Below are 15,738 nucleotides of genomic sequence, written 5' to 3' on the forward strand. Positions count from 1 at the left end.
CCAGTTTCTGGCTTCTCCCAGAGCCTTTCTCCTCTTCAGTCTTCCCTATAAGGCCCTCAGTAATAAGATTAAGACGTACCTGGATTCAGTTGAACACATCGCAACTAAAGTAACCTTATCCTAGTTACAAGGGTCACACCCACAGGGATGGGTTAAGTTTAAGACCATTTTCCTGAGTTAAATAGCTCTGAACCAACAAAGTCCATCCTGTGGACCCCCCAAAAGAGGCACGTTCATCACATACACACACTACATTCGTTCCATCACAACATCCCAAAAGCCTTACGTCATTTCTGTAACAATGCAAAGCACCAAGTCTCCTCAAAATCAGCTATGGGCATGGTCCATCCTAGGACAAAGTTCTTCTATGAAAATGACCTATGAAACCTAGAAAACAAGTTATCTGCTTCGAATATACAATGGGGTGACAGGCATAGGATAAATTCCCATTCCAGAAGGGAGAAATTAGAAAGAAAACAGGGCCATGGAATTCAAATAATCCCCAAACCTAGCAGGGCAAAGCCCAATGGATTTCAAGGCCTGGGAGTCATCTATAGATTGATGTCTTGTCCTCCAGACCTGATGAGGCAGCAGCCCCGCCCCTGGAAGCCCTTGCACCGTGGTCATTCTCTCCCTGGAAGCCCTTGCACCGTGGTCATTCTCTCCCTGGAAGCCCTTGCACCGTGGTCATTCTCCCCCTGGAAGCCCTTGCACTGTGGTCATTCTCCCCCTGGAAGCCCTTGCACCGTGGTCATTCTCTCCCTGGAAGCCCTTGCACCGTGGTCATTCTCTCCCTGGAAGCCCTTGCACCGTGGTCATTCTCTCCCTGGAAGCCCTTGCACAGTGGTCATTCTCTCCCTGGACGTTGGGGTGAGGATCTGAGCATCAGGATGGGCCAGTCTCTTTGCTACTGCCTCAGCACAGGCCCCACGTCACCATGCACTCTCCCTGAACAGCAAGGAGCAAGGCTCACCCCCTCCATGCACTGGGACGAAACTGCCCTTTCCACATACGTGGATGGGCCCACTCTCTTGACCCAAGGCTGTCTCTTCCATCCTTCCACCCTTGACATCATTCTTCCTTCAGTTCTTCCCTTCTCTGTCTCTCTCAGTCCAGGCTAGCAATGGTTCCACTCAGACAAATTTTGCAAAAAGCTCGTTGGTTTTGCACGTCATTGGCAGGGGTCCAAACCATCAAACAATAGAACTTTCTGCTGATCCTTCCTGCATATCTTCATTTCTAGTCCTGACTTCCACTGAAGTAGCTGACTAGATCCATGTTTGGTTAAACCCTCACATGGAACCCTAGTCTCTGGGGACTCACTTTGGGGAAGCTTAGAGAAATCACTGATAGGGCTGTTTCTGGCCCCAGTGTCAGAGCATTGTATCTGGATAGGCTCAGAATTTTCTAAATAGTCAATTTCTGATTTCTTTGTTTTTAAGGGTTTATTTTTCAGCTTATCCCCTTCCTTTGTCATTTCTCTATAAGCTGCAAGGAGAAACCAAACTGCACTTTCACACATAGCTTGGACATCTCCTCTGTTAAATGTCCAAATTGATCACTTCCAAGTCCTGCCTTCCATCCAATATCAGAATAAAATTTTGCTAAGTTTCCTGCCACTTTAAAACACAGATCACCTTTCCTCCAGTTTCCAATTACACATGCATCATTTCCTCCTATGGTATCTCTAGAAATACTTTTAACATACATATTTCTACCAACATTCTGTTCATAACAAATTTTGTATCCACTCTGAGGATACAGACTTTCTCTACAGCTCTCACTCATTTTTGAGCCCTCACCATTCTTCCAGCCTCCACCTATTACCCAATTCCAATGCCATTTCCACATTTTTTGGTGTTGATAAATAGAGACTATTTTAGTTTGCTGGCTGCAAAACCAAGTACCATGAAATGGGTTGGTTTAGACAATAGGAACTTGATGGTTTTGCCTTGAGGAGAAGTCCAAAATCAAGCCATCATGAAGGTGATGCTTTCTTCCAGAAAATGTGGTGTTCGGGGAGCTGCTGGGGACCCTTGGTCCTTGCATTTCTGCCACATGGCAGTGCACGTGGCAGGCTCTCCTGGCCTCTTCTTTCTCTCCCAGGTTCCATTGACTTCCAGCTTCTGGCTTCTCGCCTTCTAAGTCCTCCAGTAATAGGATTAAGATCCAGCCTGATTAAGTTGGGCCGCACCTTAACTGAAGTCACCTCATCAAAAGGTCCTATTTACAAGGGTCACACCCACAGAATGGATTCAGTTTAAGAAATATTTTTCTGGGGTACATAGTTTCAAGCCACTATAGCCAAGCCATATGCTAATTCTATACTTAGGTTTCTGAGGAACCACCAAACCATTTTCCACAGCAACTGTACCATTTTCGTTCTTACCAACAATAATGAGTTTTCCTATTTTTCCACATCCTTTCCAATGCATGTTATTTTCTGTGTTTGTATATGTATATTGGACCATTCTAGTGGGTGTGAAATGGTATCTTGCTGTGGTTTTGATTTGCATTTCTGTAGTGGCTAAGGATGTTGTGTGTCTTTTCATGTGCTTCCTGGCCATTTGTATGTCTTCTTTGGAGAAATGTCTGTTCAGATATTTTACCCACTTTTTAATTGGGTTGTTATTTCTTTTCTTGTTGAGTTTTAGGACCATTTGATAGAGCACTATCAATGTGGGGGCATTTTGACAGAAGCAGTATAACACAGCGCTATCAAAATTGCATGTTCATGGGGAGAAATGTGGAATTAAACTTCCCCACCCGGGGAATTCCTGATAGTCACTCAAACATTAGGGACTCCCAATTTAATAAGCCAAGCCTTGATCCTGAGACTTGTCCTTATGAACTTATTTATGCAATGGCGAAACTAAGCCAAGTTATAATTGTGTCTAAGAGTCACCCCCAGAGACTTTTATTGTTGCTCAGATGTGGCATCTCTGTCTAAGCCAACTCTGCAAATATACTCACTCCCCTCACCCTTTTGTGGGACATGATTCCCAGGGCTGTCAGTCTCCCTGGCAATGTGGGACATATCTCCTGGGGATGAGCCTGGCTCTGGCATTGTGGAATTGAGAATACGTTCTTGATCGAAAGGAGGAAAGAAATGAAATGAAGTTAAATTTCAGTGGCTAAGAAATTTCAAATAGAGTCAAGAGGTCATTCTGGGGATTATGCTTATGCAAGTTCCAGCCAGATATTGCAGATTTCTAAAGTATATCAAACCCTAACTAACAATATTCCTGAAAACCTTAAAGAATACCCTGGGCTCTATCTAACACCCCATGAAAGCTTTACTTAGTAAGTTCATTCTTTCAGAAACTTAAAGCCTCCAGATTCTTCCTAGGTCAGATAAACCTTGAAACCCAGAGGTACCAGGTTCTCCAAGAACATCAACTAGTTTCCTTCCTCTACCCCGTAAGGTCAGCCCCCTTCCCAGCATGAAGAAGTTAAAATGGTCATTGCCCAGATATCTATGGAGATTGAGAGAATGATCAAATGAGAGGGAGGAGGTGTTAATGAGAAATTAGGATTTAACACATGATTATGACTACTGACTCATTATATAGATATTTCTTTTTCATTTCTAGTGTACCAGAATAGCCAGAAGGAAATACCTGAAATTGTTGAACTGTAATCCAGTAGCCTTGATCTTTGATAGTGATTGTTTATATAGCTTTTATTGTGTGACCGTGTGATTCTAAAAGCCTTGTGACTGATGCTCCCTTTATCCAGTGTACGGGTAGATGAGAAATAAAATAAAGATATGCATGAAAAAAAATAATAAGTCAGGAATATGGGGGAAATACCCCTGCTAAGCTATGGACAATCGTTATAGTACTACTTTAATGACCTTTTATCAATTGTAACAAATGTAATACTATTAAAATTAGTAGAATTACAATAAAGATGTCATCATCAATTATAACAAACTCCCCAAACCAATGCAGGTGTTGGTGGTGGAGCGAGGTATGGGAACCCTGCATTTTGTGGATGATTTTTCCGTGAACCCACAGCTTCTCTAATCAAAAAATTTTAATTAAAAAAATTGCATGTTCAAAATATGGAATTGCAGTTTTTTATTTTTAATTGTTGTACATAATAGCTCCATCTCACCCTATCCCTGACCCTCCCTCCACCCTGATTCTCACCCATCCAGACCCTAAATCACCCTACCAAATGAGCTGTTTGCTGGGTCTTAAAAAATGTTGTATGACTTTGTTTTCTAAGTTTCATCCAAATGACCCTGGTCTCAGAGGAGCAGCATCCAAAATGTCAAGTTTCCATAATCGACCCCTGTCCCCCAAGCCCTTCACGGAAGAACCTTGTAAGTGCATTGAAGGAAGAAGGCTGAGTTTTCTTTGTTTTCTGGTAGCAGCATGATGCCCTGCGTGGAAGGACCGAATCTTCTAAAGCAACCTGCTCATTTTCTGGGTGAGGACACCAGACGCTGTGACTTTCTCAAGGTCACTCAGCTCTTGCATGGCAGACTTGCTCCTATTCGGAGGGACATCCTTTTCTTCTATTTCTGAGGATGAATGAGGGAGGCAGGAACCTCTCGATGGTGACGCCATCCCTAAGCACTTTAAAACACTTGGGCAAGCCCTGTGGATTTCAGGGGCCCATGGGCACGCACAGGGGGGATTTTCTTTCCTGATAAACAGAGTGCAGATGCAGACGAGTCCTGCAAATCAGATGTGCACAGCTACTTTGGCTGCCCGTGTTGGAGGCCATGGATTCCAGTGAGACTGATGGCTCTCAGGGACAGCCACGTCAGAGGCTGACGGTTTGCATTGGTTGGTCTGAGTCGTTATGGACGAACTGAGCTCCTGGAGCTGTCCTGAGCCCTTGGATACCCTCAGGGTCTGAGCCTGGTGTGGCCGGCTGAGTGCAGTCCGCAGCCCTGTGATCTCACTTTGGGTAGGAGGAGTGTTTCTTGAGGGACGTGGTTACTGTGGGATGTTCCCTTGTCAGTGTACTTATCCTGTAGCCTGGCACAGCCACCACTGAAAGCCACATGGGGTTTGCAAGACAGCATCATCTTGTAGCCAGATCTCAGTCAGATTGGAGGACGAGCAAATATGGAGGGAAATCACAAAAACAAAACTAAAAACAATAGCTAACATGTAATTGAGTGTTTATTCTGTGCCAGATCCTAAGCCATGCATTTTAGACATATACCCTCATTTATAATTCCCAAAGATCCGAAGAGATTCATTCCATTATTATCCCCATTTTAAAGATAAGGAAACTGAGACTTGAAGAAGGTACGTCACTTGTCCAGTATTACACTACCTGTAATTCAGGAAACCAGAATCTGAAACTAATAATAATAAAGTGAACATTTCCCCTGGACCTGAACTCTTAACCACTGCAGTCTCCTGCTAGCAAATAAGCATTTTGCAAGTGTCTGGTTTCTGTTTTCATTTCCAAAGGGCTTTGAAATGTTAGCCTGGATGACTGAAAATAATTGCAAAAGCAAATTGCCAAAGCAGATCTACCTTTGATTGTAATGCAAAGGAAAAACTACCGATGCAATTGTGGGGTGGAGGGATTTGGAGGGCATAAGCAGGAGTGGGGGGGAGCCTCAAATACAGCAACTCTAGTTCACCTAAGCTTGTGGGTGAGATTGTCCCTGAGGCTTTTGTCAAAGGGCAGCTTGAGCACAAGTTGTTGTATCACATTGCCAGGGGGACTTTCAATACTCATCTGTGTTGTTCAACTTGATTTCATTATTTGGAGAAGAAAGGTTGATGCTTTCCATTAAAAAAAAAATCTATAACGGCTCTTTGCCAGTGTTTAGTAATGTAAAAGGAAACTAATTACATAAGGCCCATAGATGAAATTGCAGTCAAATTAGGAATGGGAGCGCAATTTCCTGAAACTTTCTTTGGTCACTGGTCTAATCTAAAGTATTTGGATATCTCAAAACAAATGAGACCGCATGTTCTAGTTTGCTGGTGGTTGGAGTGCAGTGCACCAGAAACAGAACAGCTTTTAAAAAGGGGAGTTTAATAGTTGTAAGTTAGCAGTTTTTAGGCCATGGAAATGTCCCAATTAAAACAAGTCTATAGAAATGTCCAATCTAAGGCATCCAGGGAAATATACCTTGATTCAAGAAGGCTGATGAAGTTCAGGGTTTCTCTCTCATCTGGAAAGGCATGTGGTGAGCACAGCATCATCTGCTGGCTTTCTCTCCTGGCTTCCTGTTTCATGAAGCTCCCCAGGAGGCGTTTTCCTTCTTCATCTCCAAAGGTCGCTGGCTGGTGGACTCTGCTTCTCATGGCTACATCGTTCTGCTCTCTCAGAATCTCCCACTTTCTCCAAAATGTTTCTTCTTTTATAGGATTCAAGTAAACTAATCAAGACCCACCCAAATGGGTGGAGACACATCTCCACCTAATCCATCTTAACAACCACTTTTGATTGAGTCACATCTCCAGGGAGAAGATCTAATTACAGTTTCAAACGTACAGTACTAAATAGGGATTAGAAGAAATGGCTGCTTTACGAAATGGAATTAGGATTAAAACATGGCTTTTCTAGGGTCCATCCATCCTTTCAAACTGGCACACCATATAAGCAATTCCTCTGTCAACTGTCAGGGAAGGGTGAGGAGTACATAGAAGCTGGGGACTTCCCTCTTGGGTCCAGCAGCACCTCCCACACTTCCCTTATCTTTCCTACGAGGCCCCTAGTTCACCACCTCATCCTCTCTCTACTGGTCCAGCGCCCGCCACCAGCATTCCCTGCCTGTCTGTCAGATCCCCCCATCTGCAGACTCGCCTCCCACATGCCAACCCCAATCTTCCTCTCCAGCATTAAGGAACCCGCTTTCCTTGTGCTCCAGTCCTACTGCCACCCCAGAAGCACCACCCACTGGGCATCTGAAACCAGGACGCCACTAGAAACCTACTTAGCTCGATAACCATTATAGCCCCAACAGATGCTGTGAGCCTTGAACAGCACAATGAACCAGAAACCTTTTCCAACACATAAGTTAGAGATCAGCAGCTGCTACTCTCGGTATGCACAGACCTTTGTCTTGTTGTAAGATGGGAAATATTTTTACACAGTTAATGTACTTTTCTCTTTCTTATTGCTGGTGCTGTGACCTTCACCCTAGTTCATCCTAGCCAGCAGTCTGTCTGTGAGGACACTGGAATGCTACAGGAAGAATGCAGAGAGGAAGGCCACAGTAATAGTCAGTTTCTGGCCGTCAGAAATGTGATTATGCAGCAGAATAAAAGCCTTGCAAGTCAGGCTGTTTCCTTGAGATGAAATTTTCCAAATTTCCTTATTTCTTTCTTTATTGAGCATATCACAAACCAGTTTGGAGGCATTGGCTCATAAATTTCTCCAAGGTTTAGAGCCATAATTGTGTCTTAACCAAATATTAGCTGCATTCAGGGAGGAGAATCTGACACAGGAGAAGTAAAACAAACAAATAAAAATGACAGGGAAGATGGGAAAAGAAAGAGAGAGAAGGTGGCAAGACTTGTGTCTGCTGTCTCTCTTCTCCTAGCTTGGTTTTGGAGGGAGAGAGGGTCCTTAGAGAAGCTGAGGAAGCCACGCCAGGCTGTGTTCTGGCCCTTTGGAGACGAAGAGAAAGACACCTTGAAAACTTCCCCATGTGAACCTGGAATGAGGGACTCACAGAGAAGTAGTGGTCAGACTCCACAGTAGAGTTAAGTTAGGTCTCAAGAACAAGAAGATAGCTAGAAAATCTCTAAATGTTGGAAAATTAAACAGTTAAGCTTTTAAATATTCATGGATCAGAGAGGAAATCACAATGTAAATGAGAACATGTTTTGAACTTGTGAGTTACAACGAAAGCATTACTTAGAAGAAAAATTACCGCTCCAAATGCATAGATTATAAAAGAAATGTCTAAAATCAATAATTTAGGCTTCTAAATCAGAAGGTAGAAAGAGGATGACAAATTAAACCCAAAGAAAATTAAAAGAAGGAAATAATAAAGACAGGGATGGATATCAATGAAATAGAAAACAAACATACAACAAAGCCAAGAGTTGGTTTTTGAAAAAAATTAATAAAAGTGATAAACTGATGAAGGAAAAAAAGAAAACACAAACTATCAATATTTTATATCTACAGACATTAAAAATAGCAAGAGAGTAATATGAACAACTCTATAGAATACATTTTAAATTTAGATGAAATGGAGAAATTGCTTTGAAAACAATTTATTAAAAACAGAGGTCAGAATGAGGGTGTCCCTGCGTTTGTCTTTCTCGAGTTGCCCTTAGTTTCTCTTTAGCCCTCGGTCAGTCCCTGGGGTTCTCCACCCACAGAGGCTGGGATGAGCTTCAGAGCCATCAGGCTGCTGGAGAAGGTGGAGAGGGGCTCAGGGATTCTGCAGCAATGAGAGCTTGTGAGAAGTTACATCAACCAAGCAACCAAAAGAACAAACCCCAAGTTACACAGGTGACAGCTTGAGCGATGGAAGCCACTGGGGCACAGAGTCCAGGCAGACCAGGGGCCTCACTCCAGAGCCCAGGCGGACATGGGACACAACAGCCAACGTATCCGAGAGCACCTCCCACTGAGCGCCACTAGAACGACACACAATCCACATACCCACCCCCACCCCACCCGCATCCAGAGACCATCGCAGGAAGCACTGAAGAAGGCTATCTGAGGGATGTAACATTTTCTCCTAAAAAAGTCTAAATATTGCCTTAAGGTAATGTTTAAAATCATTGGATCAATGCCCATGTAACATCTTTTTCTTTCTCTTCTGGGTTCCACTGACTACTAGCCTCTGGCTGCTCCCTGTGACTTCTCTTTCTGGGTCCAGTTTCCTTTGTTTATAAGGACTTCAGCCGAATTGGGTTAAACCCCACCATTCAGTTTGGGCACCCCTTAATTAATAACATCCTCAGAAGTCCTTTTTACAAATGGGTTCCGGCCAAGGGTTGGGACATTTTGTGGGAGACATGATCCAATTCCCAACAGGGACAATAAATAATGTCAAAGTATAAAGTTTCAAGAAGTTAAAGTCACGACTCTCACACAAATATATAAAGCGATCAAGTGTCAGTGATTAATGTATTATTGAGGGAACCAGCAGGATGGTAAGGCTGTTTCAAAGAGAAATGGATAAAGTGAGCTTTTATAGCCAAAGAAAGAAAAGCTGCTTGAGTAAGATCACTGATTTAGATACCCAGCTTGTTACTGTCCTACCTGGCAATGAAACTGTAACCATTTGGGTGAGCTCTTCTCCCAGACAAAATTCTTTGCATTGCCATCAGGCTAGAATCATTTGCGTTGCTGTCGGTTCTCTGCAAGGTGTACTAACCCCAAGGGTTATAAAGTGTCCTAATCAGCAGTAAAGAGCAGGTCAAACAGAGTCACACAGCCAGAGAGGATCAGTAGCTCCTGGGCAGGCTTGCTGGACACGCCCACAACACTCAGAAAGGGTTTGCCGTGGCCCATTGCTCTCTTTCCAAATCTTGAACAATTTCCCTCAATAGTGCGCGCTCATGTTTGTGTCATTTGTGAGTATCTAAATAATAGGAATGAAAAGTCCTCTTTCTCATCCAGACACCGCCACCCCCCAAGAGGCATTCAGAGACTCATCACCACATAGCCCAGCCCGGCCGGATGTCATTGGGTGTGACACTGTGGCAGTTCTGGAAACAGAATTGACTTTCTACTTTATGAAATCCTGTCGATTTAAGAATTACGGAAAGCAGTTCCAGAAATCAGTCCATTGGTCTGGGGATGCTCCTAAAAGTATCTAAGAAATAATCAGTCTCCCTTTCTGTACCCAGAGAGGGCTCCTTACAGCATTGCCCTCAATTGCTGTCGTAACTTAAAGGGAAACTTAAACGATGTCCAGAGCCCTTGTGTCCTGCAGTTGAAGGAGGAGGATGTCCTCAAATTCCTTGCAGCAGGAACCCATTTAGGTGGCACCAACCTTGACTTCCAAATGGAACAGTACATCTACAAAAGGAAAAGGGATGCATCTACATCGTAAATCTGGTAAGGACACGGGAGAAGCTGCTGCTGGCGGCTCATGCGATTGCTGCCATTGCAAACTGGGGTGATGTCTGTGTCATATCCTCTGGGAGTAGCGGCCAGCGGGCTGTGCTGATGTTTGCTGCTGCCAGTGGAGCAGCATCTATTGCCGGGAGCTTCACTCCTGGACCTTTCACCAATCTGCTCCAGGGGGCCTTTTGGTGCCGCGTCTTCTGGTGGTGACTGACCCCAGGGCTGACCACCAGCCTCTCCCAGAGGCCTCCTACGATAACTGCCCAACATTGTGCCTTGTAGCACAGATTCTCCTCTGCGCTGTGTGGACATCGCCATCGCGGGCCACAAGGGCACTCACTCCGTGGGTCCACTGCGCTGGATGCTGGCCCAGGAAGTTCTGCAAATGCGTGGCAGCCTCTCCCGTGAGCACCCGTGGAAAGTCATGCCGGAGCTGTGTTTCATCAGAGAGCCTGAAGAGATTGAGAAGGAGCAGCAGGCTGCTGCTGAAGGAGCTGTGGCCAAGGGGGGATTTCAGGGTGAACCGACTGCTCCAGCTCCTGAGCTGACCCTACTAAACCCCAGGCTGCAGACTGGTCTGAAGGTCCCCTCTGTGCCCGCTCAGTGGTTCCTGAAGACGAGGGTTCAACCTGAGACGGAGAACAGTCTGCAGCTCCCACCGCTCAGTGGATAGACCCACCACTGGTCATTAACTGTCCTTCCACGGGCTCTTACATGAAAGCAGAAAGAAGGTTGCCAGAAAATAAACAGGTTTCTATAAAATAATAATAATAATAATTAGTGTTATTTATTAAAGAACTTGGATCCAGCATCTTCAAATAATTCTGAACGAGGACTCCTACTGCCTGCCATCGCAGCTCCTCCCAACCGGACTCCTTCCGTCACCCCAACCAGCTCTCCCTCCCCTGCTTCGGTGCAAGGCTTTCCAGACCACGATGTCAACGATAAACCTGAATGTCTCGGGGAGCAAATGCCAGCCTGGGTAGGGTGCTCTTTGCTGAGATATTTGTAAGATGGAGTTTTCAATGTATGCACCTATCTTTGGTATTTTTTGCGCCTTGCCTACACCCCACTCAGCCCAAGGCATACTGTAACAGGAGTGGAAAAAGAAAGAAAGGGCTATTCACCTTTTGAATGTCATATTCCTATGTTTTAATCAAGACAATATTGCTTTTGAAAGCCAGCATACCAAGGAGACAAAGGATGTTCTACCATGCTTTACTTTCTGTTGCAAAATCAAGATCATAAAGTTTGTCCATTCTATAAAAATGGTAACCCTACCCCTACACACACACACACACACTTAGAAGTACCCAGGCCCTGAACTTGTGCCTAGAGCAAAAGCACATTTGACATTGAGCAGTGCTTCTCAAACTATCTGATGAAGGATTGGTTGTTACTCTTTTTTTTTTTCCTAAATTTCCAATCTATTGTGGGCCTCTGTGTGGTCTTTCTGAGTGGGCGTGATCCACTAACAGCTTCCACCACACGGGACACAGGTAGGAGCAGCCTTATTCTGCTTAAGAACAAATTCTACTTATCACACCCTCCGATGTTACTACAATGTCAACTGCTCAAATCCTGTGCTTATCACAGTGTGAACTAAAAATAGCATTTCAAGAATGGGCATCAAGCACTCTCTGCAGATGATCCAGAAAGCCTGAGTCCCGTCCTTAGAACTCAGGGGGATGTGGGAAGGAGGAGGCCAAGAGAGTGAGGCTCTGGGCGCCACATCCACCCCGTCTCACGGCCACGCCTTCAGGCTTCCAGGACACCCAGCTCCACGTGAGAAGCTCTGGAATATCTAGGTCATTTTCAGGGTGTAAAGTGGGGGAAGTTGCAGCCCCGAGGACAAGTCCAGCTTAGCACCACGGCTGCCGTGGTGCAGGAGAAATGGCAGGGAGGAGAGGAGATGGCAAGCCTGAGGCTCCCGACCACCTGTGTGTACACTGCCGAGAACCCAGGTACCACCGCGCACCCCAGTGATGGAGGCGTAAGGGCCCAGGGTTGGGACAAAGAGGCTGGCGTGAATGAGGCCTTTGAAAAGGGGACAAATGGCCACTCCAGGTATTCCAGTTGCAGATCCAAACTATCACCCAGAAGGAACCAGGCACACCCAACATTCACCCTTCCAGAGAACAGAAACCAGCAAGGAAACAGGGGACACTGGATGCGTTCTGCAGGTCCTTAGCACTCACTGCCACAGGACCTAAGCCCCTCTCACATACCCAGATGTCAACCTGGAGAGGAAAAAGGAAAGGAAACAGAACTCAGAAAGACGGCATGCTTACTTAGAGAAATGAGACACTTAAAACATCCCCAGTGGGAAGTAGAGAATTAGATAACTAAATGCCTAAACTAAAAAGTGACTGTTTAAAATGGAAGAGGCAGAGATGTTTGTGGTAGTTAGATTCAGTTGTCAACTTGGCCAGGTGAGCGTACCTAGTTCTGTTGCTGCGGGCATGAGCCAATGGTACGTGAACCTCATCTGTTGCTGATTACATCTGCAGTGGCTAGGAGGCGTGCCTGCTGCAATGAATGACATTTGACTTAATTGGCTGGTGCTTAAATGAGAGACTCAATGTAGCACAGCCCAAGCAGCTCAGCATACCTCATCTCAGCACTTGCAGCTCAGCCCAGGCCTTTGGAGATGCAGAAAGGAATCACCCTGGGAAAGTTGTTGGAACCCAGAGGCCTGGAGAAAAGGCCAGCAGAGACCATCCTGTGCCTCCCACGTAAGAAAGAACCTCAGATGAAAGTTAGCTGCCTTTCCTCTGAAGAACTAATGAAATAAATCCCCTTTTATTAAAAGCCAGTCCATCTCTGGTGTGTTGCATTCCGGCAGCTAGCAAACTAGAACAATGTTGTTAATAAGTAAGTTTCCGCCACTAACTCCCAAGGTTGGCACCTGTAAAGCACATCGAGACTGCTATCGGATGGAGAGCTGCAATTTTTCCTTTCATGTCAGCAGTAGTGAGAACACACTACTCGTGTACCAGTTGTTGCTTGCTTTCTTTTTCTCAATAATGTTTTAAAAAGAAGAAGCTAGAATTCAAGAGACAAGGGAAAACATGTAGGAAATGATATATTCTACAAACAGAAGTAAATTTTAATAGATCTGCGGTGTCATACAGCGAAATTCAATAAACCACAACTCCAATGAATAAAGCATAATGAACTTTTTAAGACAAAAAAGCAAAGGGCTGGGGGAATTCCTTGTTTCAAAATGGTGAATTGATTACTCACTTCCTTCTCTTTACTTTTTATATCCCACTGAAACTACAAAAGAAATTTTAAAAATAGAAACAAAAATCTGTAACAGTGTGGGAAAAAAAGCCAGAGTGCTCTCAGGGGAGCAGAAACAGATAGGAATTTCAGGAAGAAATGAAGCAGATGGTAGCAGATTAGCAATCAATGGTTGACTGGCCAGCCCTTCTGTGCTGGTTTGAAAGGATGCATGGACCCTAGAAAAGCCATGTTTTAATCAAAATCCCATTTCATAAAGGCAGAATAATCCCTATTCAATATTGTATGTTTGAATCTGTAATCAGATTATCTCCCTGGAGCTGTAACCCAATCGAGAGTGGTTGTTAAATTGGATTAGGGGAGATGTGTCTCTACCCATTTGGGTAGGTCTTGATTGGTTTACTGGAATCCTATAAAAGAGGAAACATTTTGGAGAATGAGAGATCTCTGAAAGAGCAGAGAATGACATAGCCACAAGAAGCAGAGTCTAGCAGCCAGCGAACTTTGGAGATAAAGAAGGAAAATGCCCCCTGGGGAACATCATGAGACAGGAAGCCAGGAGAGAAAGCTAGCAGATGACGCTGTGTTCGCCATGTGCCCTTCCAGATGAGAGAGAAACCATGACTGTGTCCGCCATGTGCCTTCTCACTTGAGAGAGAAACCCTGAACTTCATCGGCCTTCTTGAACCAAGGTATCTTTCTCTGGATGCCTTTGGTTGGACATTTCTTAGACTTGCTTTAACTGGGACAGTTTCTCGCCCTTAGAACTGTCAACGAGCAACTTACTAAATTCCCCTTTTACAGGACTATTCCATTCCTGGTATATTGCATTCCGGCAGCTAGCAAACTGGAACACTTTCTGTAAAAGTGTCTCCCCACCCAGAGGAGGGTCAATGGCTGTCCCCACAGAGCTGCAGAAGCATCCAGGGTCAGGCCATCAGGTCAGCAGCAGGGGTGGCCTGGAGCCCTCCAGCCTGGCCAACTGGAGGAACTGAAGGCCTGCAGTCTGGGAGCGGCACCAGGGTCTCCATTTGAAAGGCTGGACATTTGCCACAGGCCTCACACATGGCTTCCTGAAGTAAAGCAGAGCCTTTGCTCTGAGAGGCTCCTGAGACAAGCAGGAGGGCCAGAGAAGGGGAGTGGGGGAGACCCGTCCCAGATGACTTGGGGCTGGCATAGCAAAGGCTGAGGGCAATGGGACCTTTTACAAAGGAAAGCTATCTTCATGTTTTATTTTTGTTTTGCTTTCCTTTACTGGAAGTTTTTCCTTATTTCCTCCTAAAATATATCTTGAACCTAACACAAATACTCTCAAGATTTTGCCAGCAGGGTCTGAAAGAGAGGGTGGCTTGAGTGATGGACGTAATGAAATAAACGGAGAAGTCTTCTGAGGCTCTGCCCTAAGCCCCGCAGGGAGGCTCCAGCCCAAGCAGCTGCCCTTTCTTTGTTCAGTGACTGTAATTGGGATTTGCTTCCACTGTAGCTGTTCTAGTTTGCGAGCTGCCGGAATGCAATAAACCAGAGACAGACTGGTTTTTAATAAAAGGGGATTTATTTTGTTAGTTCCTCAGAGGAAAGGCAGCTAACTTTCATCTGAGGTTCTTTCTTACATGGGAAGGCACAGGATGGTCTCTGCTGGCCTTCTCTCCAGGCCTCTGGGTTCCAACAACTTTCCCTGGGGTGATTCCTTTCTGCATCTCCAAAGGCCTGGGCTGAGCTACGAGTGCTGAGATGAGGAATGCTGAGCTGCTTGGGCTGTGCTACGTTGCCCTCTCTCATTTAAGCACCAGCCAATTAAGTCAAACGTCACTCATTGCAGCAGACACGCCTCCTAGCTAACTGCAGATGTAATCAGCAACAGATGAGATTCACGTACCATTGGCTCATGTCCACATCAACAGAACTAGGTGCCTTCACCTGGCCAAGTTGACACCTGAATCTAACTACCACAGTAGCCTTTGAGCTACTCACCTTAGCTGGCGGTGAGGGGGTGGGGAGGGTCAACCTCCCCTTTTGGTGTCTGCTCCAATCACTGCTGCTGTTCCATCAGTCATTCCCTGGGCCCTGGGCAGACCTGCCCATGAGACCCACAGCTCTCAGAGAAGGTGGCTGAGGCTACAGCACCAGGACAGTTGCTGGGGTCTCCCACATCAGCTACCAGTATAGATGAGTCCACACCTCCATTTAGAAAAACAAGCAGGGGTGGGCCATGGTGGTGCAGTGGCAGAGTTCTTGCCTGCCATGCTGGAGACCTGGGTTCGATTCCTGGTGCCTGTCCATGTGAAAACAGCAAACAAACAAGCAGCTGAAAATATAAGGATAATCAGCATCCCAATAAGCTCAGCAGTGAGGATAAATAGTCTCTACTAAAAATGGCAATGAGAGAACAGGAGAAAAATGAAATTCTGATGGATACACTCAATAAGCTTGATTATATGAAGTGATAAAACATTTCTCCATAAAGTGAAAGCC

At 45.2% G+C, this 15,738-nt stretch overlaps 1 protein-coding gene and 1 pseudogene across 2 annotated transcripts in view; both read left to right on the top strand.

The window, feature by feature from the left end:
* CTXND1 (cortexin domain containing 1) overlaps nt 1–15,738 on the top strand; it is a 60,277-nt gene that overhangs the window by 11,863 nt on the left and 32,676 nt on the right. The gene's annotated exons all lie outside the window — the stretch shown is intronic.
* Nucleotides 9,510–11,292, top strand: LOC143655516 (small ribosomal subunit protein uS2 pseudogene; annotated as a pseudogene).

The sequence above is a fragment of the Tamandua tetradactyla genome, chromosome 14, assembly GCF_023851605.1.
Source record: "Tamandua tetradactyla isolate mTamTet1 chromosome 14, mTamTet1.pri, whole genome shotgun sequence".
NCBI lineage: Eukaryota > Metazoa > Chordata > Mammalia > Pilosa > Myrmecophagidae > Tamandua > Tamandua tetradactyla.